This window comes from Hyperolius riggenbachi, chromosome 7, assembly GCF_040937935.1.
Source record: "Hyperolius riggenbachi isolate aHypRig1 chromosome 7, aHypRig1.pri, whole genome shotgun sequence".
In the NCBI taxonomy this organism is placed as follows: Eukaryota; Metazoa; Chordata; class Amphibia; order Anura; family Hyperoliidae; genus Hyperolius; species Hyperolius riggenbachi.
In genome coordinates this window covers 260,579,617-260,598,264 of record NC_090652.1, presented here as the reverse complement: position 1 = coordinate 260,598,264, position 18,648 = coordinate 260,579,617, and the positions used below count along the sequence as shown (strand labels likewise).

At 45.9% G+C, this 18,648-nt stretch overlaps 1 protein-coding gene across 1 annotated transcript in view; it reads left to right on the top strand.

The window, feature by feature from the left end:
- Window positions 1-2,470: 2,470 nt before the first annotated feature.
- XIRP2 (xin actin binding repeat containing 2) overlaps window positions 2,471-18,648 on the top strand; it is a 686,858-nt gene continuing 670,680 nt past the window's right edge. Inside the window, exon 1 of the mRNA XM_068245604.1 lies at window positions 2,471-2,602. The gene's annotated coding sequence lies outside the window, so the exon portion shown is untranslated. The remainder of the gene's footprint in view (window positions 2,603-18,648) is intronic.

The following is an 18,648-nucleotide window of genomic DNA, read 5'->3' as shown; positions in this document are numbered from 1 at the left end:
CATGTTTTTTACCACCTATTAATCTTCTTAACATATATGGCAAATTTGGAGGTAATAGAACGTACAGAGGATTTATTAACTGTGAAATTGTCTTCAATGAAAAAAGCCTTCGGAACACAATAATCGCAACACCAAATTCTGTATGTACCAAAACTCTGAAAACTAACGAATTCGGAATTCAGTTGTTCTGACCATCCCTAGAGATAATAAAATACTGTATATGTAAAAATAACTGATATTCTACTATCATTTTACACATAGCCCAATATTAGAATATTGATAATTTTACCGATATTCTACTAGTAGCTATCCCCAGTGCCGAAATTACCCAAATAACCGCAGAACCCTTTTTACATGTGTGCCATGAGGGAGTAGGTGATTGATTTGATCGGGGGATTGATTTTTAGTAATGAGTAAAAAGTTCTCCTAATATGGAAATCTGCACTAACCAAAGGAAGGAGCTAATGTTAGCCATTAAAGTATCTAGCTGTAAGTTAGTTAATGAGCTGCCAGCTGTTTGAGACCTGCTATCTTTGATTAGCTCAGTTCCTTTTTTTTCTTGGGTCGATGAGAAATGTGTTTGTTAGGAGGATTTTTGATGCAGCATTATGAATGTGTAAGGCTCAGTACACATTAATTGCTCACACACAGGACTGGATTGTTCATAAGGCACTGTAGGCACAGGTCTACAGGCGCCTGGTGAAGGAACGGCAGCTCACTCTCCTCCCCAGGTGCCTCCTTCCCTATGCAGAGTTACAGATTGTAGCCGCGCCTCAGCCCAGGTCACTGGAGTCAGGCAGTACTGCGCAGGTGTGCGCGCCCACCCATGAGCGCTCTGCGCATGCGTACATATGCACAATGATGTCATCATGCCTTTGTGTGCACATGAAGAGCACTCCTAGCCGTGCGTGCTTGTGCACTACCACCTGACTCCGACGACCTGGGCTGAGCCGTGGCAGAGGATTAAGGTAAAAAGACTGCTCCCCATTTTCAGTATATTGGCTCTGGTATCCTTTAACCACTTAAGGACCGCCTAACGTCGATAGGCGGCGGCGGGTTTAAGTGGTTATTACATGGAAACGGCTCGAGCGGCCTTTCCATGTCAGTTCACGGAGACTGTCTCCATAAACAGTGTGCGACCCGCCAATCGCGGCTCGCACGCCTAATGTAAACACGCGGGGAAGAAATCCCCGCTGTTTACATCAATACGGTGCTGCTGCGCAGCAGCGCCGTAAGGCAGATCGGCGATCCCCGGCCTCTGATTGGCCGGGGATCGCCGTCATTTGATAGGCTGAAGCCTTTCCTACAATGTGCAGGACGGATATCCGTCCTGCGCAGCTGAATGAGGGAGAGGGAGGTAAGGGGAAGGAGGGAGCGCCGAAAACGCTGCGGAGGGGGGCTTTGAAGAGCCCCCCGCTCGACCACACGGAGCGGCGGCGATCAGACCTCCCCAGCAGGTCATCCCCCTAGTGGCGAAAAAAGGGAGGAAGTCTGATCGCCCTGCCGTGCACATGATCTGCGCTGCGGGCTGGAGAGCCCATGCAGCGCAGATCTGCAATAACAGCCCCGGTCCTTAAAGAGACACTGAAGCGGAAAAAAAATTATGATATTATGATTTGTATGTGTAGTACAGCTAATAAATACAACATTAAGATCAGATACATCAGTGTAATTGTTTCCAGTACAGGAAGAGTTAAGAAACTCCAGTTGTTATCTCTATGCAAAAAAGCAATTAATCTCTACGACTTTCAAAGTCGTGGAGAGGGCTGTTATCTAACTTTTATTATCTCAACTGTAAGTGAACAGTTTTCTTTTTATCTGCCAGAGGAGAGGTCATTAGTTCACAGACTGCTCTGAAAGAATCATTTTGAATGCTGAGTGTTGTGTAATGTGCACATATTATAGAATGATGCAATGTTAGAAAACACACTATATACCTGAAAATAAAAATATGAGAATATTTTCTTTGCTGCTAATCTTCTAGTAATTATTCATAGTACACAACCAATTCATTAGATCATATATTTTTTTTCGCTTCAGTGTCTCTTTAAGTGGTTAAAGAGGAACTTAAACTCAGGATTGAACTTCATCCTAATCAGTAGCTGATCCCCCTTTTGCACGAGAAATCTTTACTTTTTCTCGAATAGAGCATCAGGGACATTGGTATGGCTGATATTGTGGTGAAACTCCTCCAATAGTGTGATGTCAGGAGGACCATGGTGCTGACAGTTTACTGTGTCACCTCGTTGCATTGTGGGAAATAATGGCTTTTTCCAACTGCCAAGCAAACCATGTCTTACTGAGAGATCTATGCACAGAGGTCACCTGGCAGGACTAAATATGTCACCACCTGTTATAAATCGGGGTGAGGATTTTTATAATGGGAAAACACTGACTAAATCACTTATAAATAATTATTGTGAAAAAAAAAATGATCAGCTATTTTATTTGTTATTTTTATTACAGTTCACTGCCATTGTTGCCAGTCCAGCACAGCATGCCAGCACAGCATACCTCCAGCCAGACCAGCACAGCATCACCATATGCCAGGCCAACCCACACAGCATCACTAGGCCAGCCAGCCGAGGAAAACAGAAGCCAGGTGAGGGGACTCTACCTAGTTAAGTTCAGGGGACACTCTGCCTATTTATGTTAAATGCTACCTATTTATATTTTTTTTTTGGGGGGGGGGTGCAGGCTCTTTAATTATGGATTTGTGGAGAGGGATTTTTTTTTTAATTAATGGAGAGGTAGCTTCGGCCAATGTTTTGCTGGTCATGTCCACTGTGTAAGTCGCTTCACAGCTAAATTCATGTACATTTGGCCTCACCCATTACCACACCCACTTTTCCTCTGATACATAGCCACACCCATTTTTACCACGGTGTGCCACAAAGTTGAGGTAAGTGTCAAGCTTTTTCTTTTCTTGCTGGTTGCAGGTACCCTATAAATAAAAGATTCTTAGTGAAATCTAATTTAAACAGAAGCTTCAAGGGGAACTGAAGAGAAAGGTATACGGAGGCTGCCATATTTATTTCCTTTTAAGCAATACCAGTTGCCTGGCAGCCCTGCTGACCCTCTGCCTCTAATACTAATAGCCATAGCCCCTGAACAAGCATGCAGCAGATCAGGTGTTTCAGACTTTAAAGTCAGATCTGACAAGACTAGCAGCATGCATGTTTCTGGTGTTATTCAGATACTACTGCAGAGAAATAGACCAGCAGGACTGCCAGGCAACTGGTATTGATTAAAAGGAAATAAATATGGCAGCCTCCGTATACCTCTTACTGCAGTTCCCTTTTCAGCATGGGACATTGATCGCTGGGTTGATCTTTCTTTTAGTAAGTATACAGCCAGATTTGCATTAGAGCTAATATTTAAAAAAGCAGCATTGTGCATATAAGCAACAAAGTAAAGTGATATTTTAACATAGGAAAAGTGTATGCTTGGTAAAATAAAAAGGAAACAAATCACACAGGATAAAATAAAATCATTTGTGTCAAACACATCAACAGCAGCTGCTTTTTGGTGGAATGACTGAATCTAGTAAATAAAAGGCTACTGGTGTATGTATCAGGGAAATAAACAGATGGTACGTAATGAAGGCAAAAAATGAAAAAAAAAAATATAGCAAAATAAACTACGTGAAATCTTCAGGTCTCCATCTGACTATTATCAGTGACTACGGCAGTCTATTCTCCCAGGGTTGCTTGGCCTCTTTACAGATTATAGAGCGTACTTGCCAATGTTGGCCTTATTGAAATGAAATGGTTGGGAAGCGGAGAGTATGCTTGTGCATGTGGGCATGCAGAGAAAGCTGTCTTGGGAATGAGCTCCAATGAATAATTATTTTCAGGGTTTATTTTTAGGCGGGAAGGAAAATGAAACACACAACAAAACAAAACCAAAGACTTTTAAGGACACTTAAAGCAATATACACTTTTAAATATTCCCCCCTCCCCATACTTTAGGATGGTCCCTTCCTACCCCTTATCGACCCCCCCCCCCCCCCCCCTTTTTCCACCAGGATGTACAGAAGACCCAATAATAGTTTCCTGCTTTCTGTTGCAATGTTCCTGCTGTGGCTCCTGCCACTTAGAAGGTAATTAAGGTGAATTGTGTCCCTAGGCAAGCAATGACTTTGGGTCCACCTTTGATGGCCACCTTACTTTTTGTGCAAGAGTTGTTGGGGGCTAGCATAAAATGGGTCCCTAGACTCTCCAGGCCCTAGGCGCCTACCTAAGGTACCTTGTGGATGATCCAGCTCTGCTGCCACCTACAGTATAATCTGGGAGGAGGTGTAGAGCTTGTGCCTCCCTTTCCCTCCCTTCACTATTGATTAAAAAGAAGGTGTCAGCCATGGACCTCTTCCCTGAGAACTGTATGTGGCAGGGGTGGTAATGCATTATTGTAACACATTGGGGATGCAAAAATCAGGAGCAAATCAGGTGGCCTGGGGATGTGGCATGGATAGTGGTGGGGTGGGAGGAGTTGGGAGAGTGGCAATTAGAGTCAAAATATATATCAGAGTTTAAGCTGGCAGCACAGAGTGACTTTGGCTCCAGCATAAGTGTGACTGAAACATACATACGTGGGAGGAGGGCCACTAGACACCAAGGAACTGTATAGTAGAGGGAGAGAGGGGGCACTAGACACCAGGGAACTTTATACTGGAGAGGTTGGCCACTAAACAATAAGGTCGGGCAGTGACTTGGTCCCAGTGTTCAATTACAGCCCACTTTGAATTTGAGTTTGACACCCCTGGGTAGACAAAGCACCACACATTGCCAATGACTGGTGTTGGTGATGAGGGTGGGGTAGAAGTGGGCCTTTTGATTTCCCACTAAATGGTGAAAAGTTACTTTAAATGTAACCACTTCCTGCTCCATGAGGTGAAAATAAGTCTCTGCACTCCCCTCGCTACAAAATTGTAGATAACACTGTTTATTTATCTCTGAGCTGATAACAATGCTACACAGTTTAAAGCCCCATCTACACGGAGCTACATCGGAGCGATCCGGCGGCTCCATTAGCCGCCGGATCGCCTCTTCCGCATCCCCGCGCGTACCCGCTGCGTCACCGCTCGCCCACGCGTGCGTCGCATTTGATCCGCCCTCGTCCCCGCCCGGCGCCGCTTATCTTCCGCTCTATTCCCTGCCATTGTCCCCTCGTGGGGACCGAGCAGGGAATCTGCGGTGGCGAGATCCGACCTTTCGGATCTTATCAATCAAGCCGCTGATGGCACATCGGAGCCTCATCTACGCGTGTAGATGAGGCTTAAAGGAAAGACAGAAAACCCCTCTCTTCCTCCCAAGGAACTCAGTGGCAGGATTAATGTGTAAAGAAGTGAACTAACATTCCAGGAGTAGAGATGTAACGAGAGTAGGGTATATACAATGTGTTACTAATACATATTAAAACAAATGAACTGTTTAAATAAACAGAAGAGATAAACAGGAGAGACAGACAAATAAAATGTGTGGAAGCTATTTACATTAAAATAGAAGCTATTACAATAGAAGCTATTTACATTAAAGCTATAATGTATAAAAGTGGATAAATTGTGTATTTTTTCACTTTTTTCCTTATTTTCCTTTTAAAATACATAGAAAATAATGTCATTAATAAAAACAGATATCAGCGACAAAAAAACCTAATTTGTCCTGAATAAAACAATATATAGTTCATTTAGTTGTGATAATTATTTTTAAACTTAACGCCAAAGCAATCAGAGCCAAGCTGAACTGTGAAAATGACCAGGATATGGAAGTGGTTAAAGACAAACAGGGAAACCTTACTTAGTGCTCAGATTAGTGGAAGCAGAATCAGTGCTATTATCTTAGCACTTTCTGACAGTTACTGCTGTGAAGATAAGGCCTTGACTACCCACCTTGACTACCTAGAAAACATGGTGTGAGGGGAATAGGTTTAAACACCACTTTAACATAAGAAAATAAGTGATGTGTGCTTTATTATTCCCTATTGTGTTTTTAAGTGCTTTATAATCCTTGCTAGAGTGTTAAGCTGGCCATACACTAGGCCGATTACCCGCCGATCGACAGCAGATTCGATCACTGGGATCGAATCTGCTGTCACATCGTTCACATAAACGCTAAATTTCGATCTATTTCGTCTCGAAATAGATCGATCCCGTCGATCACTCCGTGCAGGAAATTACCGTCGATCGCCCGCGGGAAGGGAGGGCATCGCTAGCGGCACACGACCGACGCAGGTATACATTACCTGAAGCTGGCTTCCAGCATCTTCTCCGCATCACCTCCCGGCTCCCGGCTGGCATCTTCTCCGCATCACCTTCCACATCACGGCATCAGTGTATAACTTCCTGTGTCACTGCAGTGACAGCGGAAGTACAAATAGAGGGCGCTCTATTTGAACTTCCGCTGTCACTGGAGGGACAGAAAGTTATACGCGGATGTCGTGATGCGGAAGGTGATGCAGAGAAGATGCCAGCCGGGAGGTGATGCGGAAAAGATGCCCGGGACCAGGCTTCAGGTAATGTATGCGAGGGCCCGGGGGGGGGGGGGGGGGGGGGGACAGGCGGCGGAAGCATGAGATTTGGGCGCATGAGACAAGTGGACAAAAAGGGCGCCCCATTCACTCCCATTATAAATATCGTTTAATGGGCGCCGAACAGGGGAAAAAAGGCGCCGGAGATTATTAACGTTTTACAAACGGCGCCCCGGAGATTTTTAAGGTTTTATAATTGTGCTTGTGATGATTTAACTTTACAAAATGAGCCCGTGACGAATAACGTTTATAAAGATACTAAATCACTATTTCTAAAACATTTCTAAAACATTATTATCCACCCAAAAAAATTATTTACATTTTTTTATTTACATTTTTTATTTATTAATGTTTGTAAAACATTATTATCCATAGGGGGGTCTTAGGTTTAGGCACCAACAGGGGGGTCTTAGGTTTAGGCACCAACAGGGGGTCTAGGGGTTAGGGATAGGTACAGGGAGGGTTTTTAACAAACGTAAATATAAGTTTCAGTTTAGAAACGGGGAAGATTAACGTTTTAAGAATTGCCGATCTCATACACATTATTTAATGATTTATAAATTCTTAAAACACTATTTGTAAACGAAATTCTACACAATATTTCTATAAACGATAATACTGCTTATCGTTTACACCACGCGCCCTTTTTTCCCGATGCCCTTTTTTTATGTACGCCAGGCGGCAGCTCAGCAGATGGTGAATCGGTTTCAGGCTGAAATCGATTCACAATCTGTTTGCAGTAAAGGCAGCCATACGATCCCTCTCTGTTCAGATTTGTTCAGAGAGGGATCTATCTGTTGGTCGAATATGATGGCAAATCGACCAGTGTACGGCTACCTTAACCACTTAACGACCACAGTCAGCCAATCGGCGGACCTAGGTCTTAAGTGGTTCTACATGGAAACGGCCGTTCGAGCGGCCTTTCCATGTCAGTTCATGGAGGGTGTCTCTGTGAACTGCCTGTGAGCCTCCGATCACAGCTCCCAGGCGAAATGTAAACACGCAGGGAAGAAATTCCCACTGTTTACATCATACGGCGCTGCTCCGCAGCAGCGCCGTAAAGGAGATCGGCGATCCCCGGCCTCTGATTGCAGTCTGATAGGCTGAAGCCTATTAGAGGCGGTGCAGGACGGATCTCCATCCTGCGCCGCCCAGTGGAAAGAGGGGAGAGAGGGAAGGACAGGGAGGCCAAAAATCACTGCGGAGGGGGGCTTTAAAGGGAAGGTTCAGGGACGCTTTGAAAAAAAAAATCCAAATCCACTTACCTGGGGCTTCCTCCAGCCCGTGGCAGGCAGGAGGTGCCCTCGCCGTGGCTCCGCAGGCTCCCGGTCTCCTCCGGTGGTGCACCCGACCTGGCCAGGCCGGCTGCCAGGTCGGGCTCTTCTGCGCTCCAATGTGCGTCTCACTGGTGCGCGCTGACGTCATCGGACGTCCTCCGGGCTGTACTGCGCAGGCTCAGTAGTTCTGCGCCTGCACAGTACAGCCCGGAGGACGTCCGATGACGTCAGCGCGCCCACGTGAGGCGCCCACGTGAGCCTGCGGAGCCGTGGTGAGGGCACCTCCTGCCTGCCACGGGCTGGAGGAAGCCCCAGGTAAGTGGATTTAGATATTTTTTTCTTTCAAAGCGTCCCTGAACCTTCCCTTTAAAGAGACTCCGTAACAAAAATTGCATCCTGTTTTTTATCATCCTACAAGTTCCAAAAGCTATTCTAATGTGTTCTGGCTAACTGCAGCACTTTATACTATCACTGTCTCTGTAATAAATCAATGTATCTTTCCCCTGTCAGACTTGTCGGCCTGTGTCTGGAAGGCTGCCAAGTTCTTCAGTGTTGTGGTTCTGCTATGAACTCACAATTCCAGGCCCCTCTCTGCACACTGCCTGTGTGTTATTTAGATTAGAGCAGTTTCTCTCTTCTCTCTTATCTTTTACAAGCTGGATAAATCGTCCTCTGAGCTGGCTGGGCTTTCACATACTGAGGAATTACAAACAAGGGCAAAGCTGTTTGCAGGAAGAAAAGAGCAGCCTGAAACTTTAGTGCATGGGGGAAAGAAACACACAAATGATCTCTTGAGATTCAAAAGGAATGCTGTATACAGCCTGCTTGTGTATGGATGTATTTTTCTATGTGTGAACATACTGTACATCAACCTACTTCCTGTTTTGGTGGCCATTTTGTTTGTTTACAAACAAACTTTTTAAAACTGTTTTTAACCACTTTTAATGCGGCGAGGAGCGGCGAAATTGTGACAGAGGGTAATAGGAGATGTCCCCTAACGCACTGGTATGTTTACTTTTTAGCGATTTTAACAATACAGATCCTCTTTAAGGAGCAAGGCAAAAATAGACGGCGGTGATCAGACCCCCCCAGCAGGACATCCCCCTAGTGGGGAAAAAAGGGGGGAAATCTGATCGCCCTGGCTGATTCCTGATCTGTGCTGTGGGCTGGAGAGCCCACGCAGCACAGATCTGGGAGAAATGGCCTGGTCCTTAAGTGGTTAAAAGCTTCTTACACAAGACAGGTTCTCTTACAAGCATGGTTCTTATAGAAGGCTTTTGACATTCTAGTACTAAGAACCTCTTATCAGCTCAGTTGTTCTTAGATGACCTTCAGCTGTGCCGCGGAGCCTGGCTCTCTGAATGAAGAAACCCAACAGATGCCCCATCCTGGCACATTCCTTTGCTGCCAATAAACAAAAAAGAAAACCCTATACTGAAAGTAAAATGGATTTAAAAGCTGACAGAAAGCCATTGTGTGTGTAACTATTAAATGTGGCCCATATTACATGTACATCTATCAAGCCTCCAGTATAACTAGTGCAGCCATCATGCCTTCTTATAACTAGTGCAGCCATCAAGTCAAGGACCATAAGTCCCATTTATGCAGCAAGGCTGGATTTATACTTTTTTCTGCCCCTAGGCCAAATGTGTTGGGACTCCCCTTCCTTGTGCAGCATCGCACCTTCCATTCCATGTGCATCCCCTCTTCCATGTGCATAGTTCACAACAGTCCCGATTTGGGCGGGACTATCCTGGTTTACGCCCCCTGGTCCCGCCTCCCGCCTTCTGGCTGTCAAATCCCGCTTTCCTCCTCCCTGCCCGACTGTCTCCCCTTCTCCATACAGACACCAACACTGTGCAGCCTGCTTGTCACCTTCCTGAGTGTTGCCAGTATATTTACAGGCTGCCTGTGAAAAAGTCAGGCAGTTTAAGCTGTCTGTAATGCGCATAATTAAGTTCAGTGCCGGACCCGGTAAAAGAAAAATCCCGCAGCTCGGTGAATAAACGACTGCGCCTGTGCATGACGTTTTATACTTTCATTGGTTGTAAAGCACTCACAGGGGATCCGTCTATAGCTCCTCCTCCTTAATACTAACCAGTGGAGGAGGAGGTGTGCCTGTGCTGGAGAGAGCGGCAAACCTGAAGTGCTGCAGCTTCCCGGTAGAGCAGATCAGAGAGAGCGTAGCAGAGCTGGTGAGCTTCTACTTGTTTGTGACACCACAGCTCTCTCTGGTCTCCCGTGCATTTCCAGTGTTGTTCTTTATCAGCCTTATCTCTATCACTGCCTCACTGAGCCTCTGATCTCCCTGGAGCTCGTCTTTCACACTTTGACCCTCTTCCGTGGGCAGCCTGTCATGTATCTAGTGAGTGTTCACAAATTGCTGCTTCTGTTTCTGGGCACTTTCTCTTGTTGCAGATTGTTTCCTGGTCATTGGTTCTTTGCACACATGCTTTTTTTCCTGTGTGATTGTATTGCAGATTTTATTTGTTACTTAGCTCCTAAATGTCCCTCTCTGGGGGCCCTGTCCCCCAGTCTGTCCCTCTTTCCTCCTTATTTCTACCTCTTTCAGGACTGCTGTAATGTAATTCAATGTAGTTTTCTAGTTTCTACAGAAAAAATGTGTTGGCTCTAAATCTTTATTCCCATCCTTCTTCCAATTGATATACTTCTTATTTTAGAATGTAAACATGAAGTAAAATGAACCAGGATAGAAAGGATCATTGTGGTTTGAATTATAAAGGAAAATATTTTTCTTATGAAATCTGTTTGGAATGCGCCACTAGGGGTGTGTTGTGGGCGTGGCTATGGGTGTGGCATTGGTGTGGCTTAAGTGTCCCTCTTTATCATCTCAAAAAGTTGGGAGGTATGCATGTGTACCCATGTACTGCAGCCCCTCTCTTCCTTGAACAGCTTGTATGGACATTAGCTTCCCTTTTTCTGAGTTGCTTCCCATTAATGGCCTCCGCTTTCATAGGTATCAACCTCTTTTTCGTGACCAGGAGCCCCTTGGGCTGCAGCCGCCCAATTTCCGGGCCCTTGTGGCCTTTCCAGAAAACCGGCCCTGATATGCAGGCATCATGTTCTTCAAATTAAAAAATGCAGCCATATTGTCACCCATATACCAAATGTAGCCAAATGCGTCTTCCATGTAACAATTCCAAACGCAGACATAATGTCCCCATATAACAAGTTCAACTATTGTGCCCCCCATATCATAAATGCAAGTGTAAGGCCCCAATGGAACAGGTGTAGTCATGTCGCTCCCAGTATGGAAAATTACACTGTAGTGCATTCCTCCATATATCAAGTGTGACCATAAGGTTAAAGAGGTCAGCAGGGTAATGTTAAGTATCAGCTATACTAAGGCTAGGTCCACACTAGGCACGGTTGCAGGACGGACGCTGCAGTCCGGGATTAGGGGAAGTACCACCAGACCGCAAACTGATTATTTTTTCAAAAAAAGTGCATCAGTTTTGCATCCGTCTCCATTCCGTTTTTTACCCCCCAAAAACGGACAGAAAACGTCTCTATGGTTTTCTATGGAATTTGGCCATTAGGAAGGTAGTGGGAGGAGTTTTTGGGCCAATAATCAATAATTTTGTCAATGGGAATCAGTGGGCAGGAGGTGGGTGTGGTTAATGCTTAGAAAAAAAGGTTACTTACCATTTTTTGAGCATGGGGAATGTAGTGGTGGGGGCTGTGGGAGTGGATTTGGGACAATAGATGGGAAGTGGGAGTGGTTGTTCTGTAAAGAAAGTAGATTAGCTCCATGTAAGGATATTTGTAATATACAGCGGAGTGTTTTGGGAGTGGCTTTGTCAGAGATGACGTTGAGGGGAGGAGAAGGAAGTTCAGGCTATCCGTTTTTTTCATCCGTTTTGGGTGCTATTTTGCCTGTGGAGATGGAGTTGCGTTTTCCCATTGCTTTTCACTACCCATCTGTGTATCGGTGGTCTGTAAAAATGCAGCAATTCCGGACCTTCCGTTCAGGTTTTGAAAACGGGTCCCTGCAAACGCAGACGGATCAGTTTTTTTCTTGGGTGAGGACGGCTGCTATTTTTAATCACTTCACCACTGAGGGGTTTTACCCCTTGAGCACCAGAGCAATTTTCACCTTTCAGCGCTCCTTCCATTCATTCGTCTATAACTTTATCATTACTTATCACAATGAAATTAACTATATCTTGTTTTTTCCGCCACCAATTAGGCTTTCTTTAGGTGGGACATTATGCCAACAATTATTTTATTCTAAATATGTTTTAAAGGGAAAATAGGGAAAATGTGGGAAAAAATTCATTATTTTTCAGTTTTCGGCCATTATAGTTTTTAAATAATGCATGCTACTGTAATTAAAACCCATGAAGTTTATTTGCCCATTTGTCCCGGTTATAAAACCGTTTAAATTATGTCCCTATCACAATGTTTGGCACCAATATTTTATTTGGAAATAAAAGTGCATTTTTTTCAGTTTTGCGTCCATCCCTAATTACAAGCCCATAGTTTATAAAGTAACAGTGTTGTACCCTCCTGACATAAATATTTTAAAAGTTCAGTCCCTAAGGTAACTATTTATGTATTTTTTTTAATTGTACATTTTTTTATTTTTTTTTTATTACAAAAAAAAAAAAAATTGGGGAGTGTGGGAGGTAATGAATTTTTTTTTGTGTAAAATTAATGTATTTGTATGTGAAAAATGCTTTAGGGTGTAGTTTTACTATTTGGCCACAGTAACATTTTGTTTATGCAACCTGCAAGCGTCCGGAAGGATGCTTGCAGGAAGTGCTATGAGGCTGGGAAAGTTTTTTGTTTTTTTTTCACAATGATCGCGCTGCTTCTCATAGAAGCAGCGGATCATTGTGGGGCTTAGATCAACGAACGGGAATGTTTTTTCCCGTTCATTGATCTCCGAGCGGACGGCGGCATGCATGCGAACGGGAGTGCCCGCATGAGCGAGCGGTAGGGCTGCACGGTTTTGCGGTTTTAAACCGAAAACCGCAATTCACGTGCAGACGATCTACAGATCGTCAGTAGCTGCGGTTTAGTCAGTTTTGTCCCGCCTACCGCCGCGCCGTCATAGAGAGCCACTGATTGGCAGAAGACAGTGCATATTTATGAATGTCAATGAGCCGGACAGCAGGGGGAGGGCGAGTCCAGTCCAGAGAAGCACACAGCGCCACCAATAGCTAGATAGAGATGGTATGACGGAGGCGATAGGCGGATCTGTACAGAGGGTACAGCTCCGCCTACCGCCGCCGTCATACTATCTCTATCTAGTGATTGATGGCGCTGTGTGCCGCTCTAGACTGGACTGCCCCCCTGCTGCCCGGCTCATTCATTCACAAATATGCACAAATATGCAGTGCTGGACCGGTGTGCGGGCGGAGGCAGAATCCGGTAAAGACCGGAGTCACGCTGCCTGCCGCCCGCCTTGAAGTAATGACGACCTGCCGCTGCCCCCTTTCCGCCAGCGCGAAATGTATGCCCGCCGCTGCCCCCTTTCCGCCAGCGCAAAATGGATGCCCACCGCTGCCCCCTTTCCGCCAGCGCGAAATGGATGCCCGCTGCCTGCCATCGGTGAGCAACTTTGCTTTGCCTGCTAGACTTAATGGTGGCAGGGAGCGAGAGGCCTCAGCCTGCCAACAGAGATCCCTCAGCCAGTCCTTCCACCTGCATTGTGCAGCGGCCACCTCTAGCTCCGGCCACTCTGTATCTCCTCCTCCCTCTCTATTCCCACCACTCTGTCTCTCTTCTCACCCCTCTCTGTCTCTCTCCCCCCCCCCCCCCTCTCTGTCTCTCTCCCCCTCTCTCTTTCTGTCTCCCTCTCTCCCTCTCTCTGGCTCTTTCTCCCCCCATCTATCTGCCCTCTCTCTCTCTCTCCCCCTCTCTGTCTCTCTCTCCCCCTCTCTGTCTCTCGCCTGCCCATCTATCTCCCCCCTCTGTTATCTGCCCCCTCTGTCTCTCTCTTTCTCCCCCTCCCTGTCTTGCTCTCTGTCTCTCCCCCTCTCTCTTTCTGTCTCCCTCTCTCTCCCCCCCCCCATCTATCTGCCCCCTCTGTCTCTCTCTCTCCCCCTCTCTCTTTCTGTCTCTCTCTCCCCTCTCTGTCTCTCCCTCTCTCTGTCTCTCCCTCTCTCTGTCACTTTATCCCTCTCTCTCTCTTCCCCTTTCTCTCTGTCTCTCTCTCCCCCTCTCTTTCTCTCTCTCCCTCTCTCGGTCACAGGACATCATGGCCACAACCACCCTCAGCCACACTAACATTGCGGCCACTGTCAGCTCTGCCAGTGCCACCAGTGGCCCAGGTCTACCAGCCCCTGTGGTAGCCAGGCCACCATCCCTCTCTCCCTACCTCCTCACTCTCTCTCCTTCTCTCTCCCCTCCCTCTCTGTGTGTCTCTCTCTGCCCCACTCTCTCTCCCCCCTCTCTCTCTCTGTCGCAGGACTGTATTAAATTACTCTGCGCATGAATGCAGTAACATTTACAAACCTGACAGAAAATGACATCATACTACACTCAGTTTGATAATATCATTTCATTTTCTGCCAGTGCATGTTTGTAAATGTTACTGTACATTGTGAATTTAGTGCTAAAGCTTGTTTTGAAAAAAATAGTGAAAAAATCGAAATCGCAATTTCTAAGAGAAAAATCGCAATTTCAATTTTTCCCTAAAATCGTGCAGCCCTAGCGAGCGGGAGCGCGGGCAGCGGCGGGAGCGCGGGAAGTACAGATTTCTCCGTCCCTGGTGGTAAAAGGATGGGAAAAGGGATAGAGAAATCCGTACGGCTGGGGGTAAAGTGGTTAACATTAGTATCCGGGACTCCGTTTTTCATCAGGGCTAAAAAAGGGAGCCTCGGATACGTTTACGGACCTAGTGTGGACTAGGCCTTACCAGGCAGGCACGACTCTCTGCTCCTGCTTTGCCATGGGTCAAGTGACACTTAGATTAAAAATGGCCATACATCTGTAGACTTGGTGGCCAATTGACCATCAGATTTGGTAATTATAATTGTATCTGATGAAAATCGATGCTGCAAAGAGCTTTCCCAATCGACAAGGCTACCAATTTTGTGCCAAAATTGGTTGCATGTATTGAACAGACATGCTGGAAAACCTCGGGCTGACAAGCTCGATTGAGTGCGCAGCAGAAACCACCAGCCGCTGTCCTCTCCAGTGCATGTGCAGTTATACTTTACCTATAGACTGTCCGTGCTGAGTGACTATGTCCTAGTTTCGCAGTTGGGCTCCATTTGACTACTGGCAGATAGCATGTGGGGCGCATGTGTGATGTCACACATAAACCCCACATGCTATAATGCCAGGCCATCACGTGTGGGCGCCAATGCGGAAGTACAATGAGGACGAGTAAAGTATAAGTGCACAGGCACCAGGTGAGGGCGGTGACATAAAACATTAGGGGGACAGCGTTCAGGGGTGGCGTGGCAGCATGGAGGCATCACAAGGCCGATTCCGGAAAGATTTCATGCTGAGATTGATCAAGAATCAGCCTGCGGTTTATGGTGGCCAACAGATCTCTCTCCGATCAGATTCAATCTGAGAGAGATCTGTCTCTTGGTTGATCGGCCAACAAAATCACTAAATTTATGGCCTCCATAACTGTCCCTAATGATGGGATCACACTATGGGCCCTTCTGAGGGACAGTTGGTAATCTGATCTGTTGATGCACTCTGAACACTATGGACATTGTTTTAGGGCTACATACTGGCTTACCGTAATTACTGATTTCACTATACCGACCAATACCGACCAAGAGACAAACCAAAGAGACAAACCAAGTCAACCCCAACTAACATGCCACATATCGCTGTTTGGGCCATCCTATTACCAAACTCACCAGAGCTTATCGCTAGAGAGTTCTTAAATGAGGCAATGGGGGCATCGCCTAATACAATTACATTTACCAACCCCCCCCCGAGTGTTAAAGAACTTGCTTGGGCAATTTAATCGCCCAGTAAGTTCTTTACACCCACATAAGTGTTAGCTTAAACCCTAACGCACACCTTCACATGTCTGTACAGACAGTGGACCAATGGGGAGCCCTGGCGGGAGCTTTAAAGATGCTTTGCTGGGGCTCAGAGATAATTACATTGACTGGACTTACAGCAAAGGGCGGCTGCTGTTTGGCAGCTGCAGGTAAATTGCTCGGATGGACTGACTGATGGGGAGCTCTGGGGGCCTTCAGGTTAAAAGAGACCCCAGATGCAGCGGCGGAAGATGGCTTTTTTCGCCTGAGTAATGCTCCCTAACAATTGGCCAATGCAGGAGTGAAACCGGCAATAAGATTTGCCAGTAATCCTTGTGCGATGGCAAGGTGATAAGTAGTTTGCAGTTCAATATATATATATAGCGCAACACAGTCCTGCACAGCCTATTGCCGCGCTACTGGTGTCTCAATATATCCTTCTATCTTGAGGGCTTGCTCTTGTAGTTCTCCACCACCACACCAACTAATGGAATGGGACTCACCCTTTTCTTAGACCACCATTAGTCTAAATGACACCTTGGGGTTATACCCAGATCACCCCCGACCTCTACGAGCTCACAGCCGTCCTTATCTCCTCGTTTTGATATGGGATGTATATACCTTCAAATAAAAACTGCTCATAGCGTAATACCGTTTTAAAATTAAAACCTCTAATATTTATTGCACTTACAAATTTCTTGGTAAAACATCCAGCATGAGTTTTTACGGGCTCTCCCCCATATCAGTGGCCTCTGGTGGGCTCTCCGATGATATCAACACCGCTGAGGTCCGGCCGCCGCACGCTCATCCGTCCGTCCATCTCGGTGTCTCCCCACCGCTCTCACACTGAACGCCAATTCCTGGGTCCCGCACTACTAGTTTCGTCACATCAGTGACTCATCAGGACTCCTGATGAGTCTGATGTGACGAAACTAGTAGGGCGGGACCCAGGAAACCATTGATGTGACAAAACTTTAGGGCGGGACCCAGGAAGTGGTGTGGAGTGTGAGAGCGGTGGGCAGACGCCAAGACTGACGGACAGCTGAGCGCGCGGCGGCCGGACCTCAGCGGTGTTGATATCATCGGAGAGCCCACCAGAGGCCACTGATACGGGGGAGAGCCCGTAAAAACTCATGCTGGATGTTTTACCAAGAAATTTGTAAGTGCAATACATTTTAGAGGTTTTAATTTTAAAATGGTATTACGCTATGAGCAGTTTTTATTTGGAGGTATATACAACCCATATCAAAACGAGATAAGGACGGCTGTGAGGTCGTAGAGGTCGGGGGTGACACGGGAATAACCCCAAGGCGTCATTTAGACCGATGGTGGTCTAAGAAAAGGGTGAAATATCATTCCATTAGTTGGTGTGGTGGTGGTGAACTACAAGAACAAGCCCTCAAGATACCAGGATATATTGAGACACCTGTAGCGCGGCAATAGGCTGTGCAGGACTGTGTTGCGCTATATATATATTGTACTGTGAATTATTGATTTGAAAATACAGGCGTACTATCCGATAGTGCTGACAAAGACTGCATTTGCGCACCTTAAGATATTTATAAGTAGTTTGCATTTATAAGCTACTTATCCCCTGGAATAGGACCTTTATGTGAAAAAAATTCACTTTTGCTGATACAGCCATTGAAAATAATGATATTTTTAGAAACTTGTAAACATTTGTTGCACTTGGCAAAGTTTGTAGAGCAAAATCTGCTCCAGGCAACTTTCTCTTTTTAAATAATAGATTTCCCAATAGTGCCAATCGCCCATCTTTTCCAGTTTAGTGAACTTGTTGAAACGTTTGAGCGGAAGCTTAATCAAAGGCATGGCGGATGCTAGTTGTCACCGCTCGCCCGTCTCCGCTGGCAGGCGCTTTTTCATTCCATGTCAGTTTAAAATACAGGCGTGTTGGATTCCATCACTCAAACCCTGAAGTGCTGGAGAAATTAAATCATGTTGGCTGACCATGTCAGTTTTGAAATACGTATTTTTGTCACTGTAAAAATGTCATTAGCTATAGATTGTATACTTTCCAGACGGTGATCGCCTGCAGTAGGTTTCTGAAAGTATTTTGTTGTTCCAGTTGACAATTAAAAATAACTACTGTACTGTATATGGCAGCAGCGTGGAATCCATACAAGCTAAGCAATATGCAGCAACGTAAAGCCCAGCCACAGACACAGATTTAAGTACAAGGTCCCGTACATGTCAGAAAGTTTTAAATGATTGGATAGCTGAGCACAATTTTCTGATCACAATCGCCTTGCATTGCACTATTGCATTGCATTGCACTATTCTGCAATTTTTCCACAATTGCGTTCAGCAATTCTCATCCTAGTGAATTAGAATCACAACGCAAACACCGGGAAAATGCTGCATGTGGCGTGTTAATGATCGGTGATAATCGCAGATGCACTGCAATCACTGCTGTGAGAGTAATCCTGTAGGTCTACTTGTGCAGCAGCCATCTGTGAAACGTGGGTAAATGGACCCCAAAAGATAGTATCTCACAGCAGTATGCAAACATCTTTAAAGTTACCTTCTTTGCAGGGGCATAACTAGGCTGCATGCCCCCCCCCCCCTTTCAACTTTGTGGGGGCCCAATGCTTAAAAAAAAAAAAAATGAAACCACCCACACCTTCCCTCAGAACCCTCTACCCCAAGTGTGGCATGCCAGCAACCCTTGGACCCCCCCTTATTGAGAGCATATATATGTTGCCTTGTTTCTTCTTTCTCTTCTTCACTCTGCAGTGTGACAACATGCACCATAAGGCCTTGATGTCATGTGACATGCATCAGGGTCTTGTTGTGGAATGCAGGTGCCTGATGCCCTGCTGCAGAGTGAAAAGGAGAGATTAGAA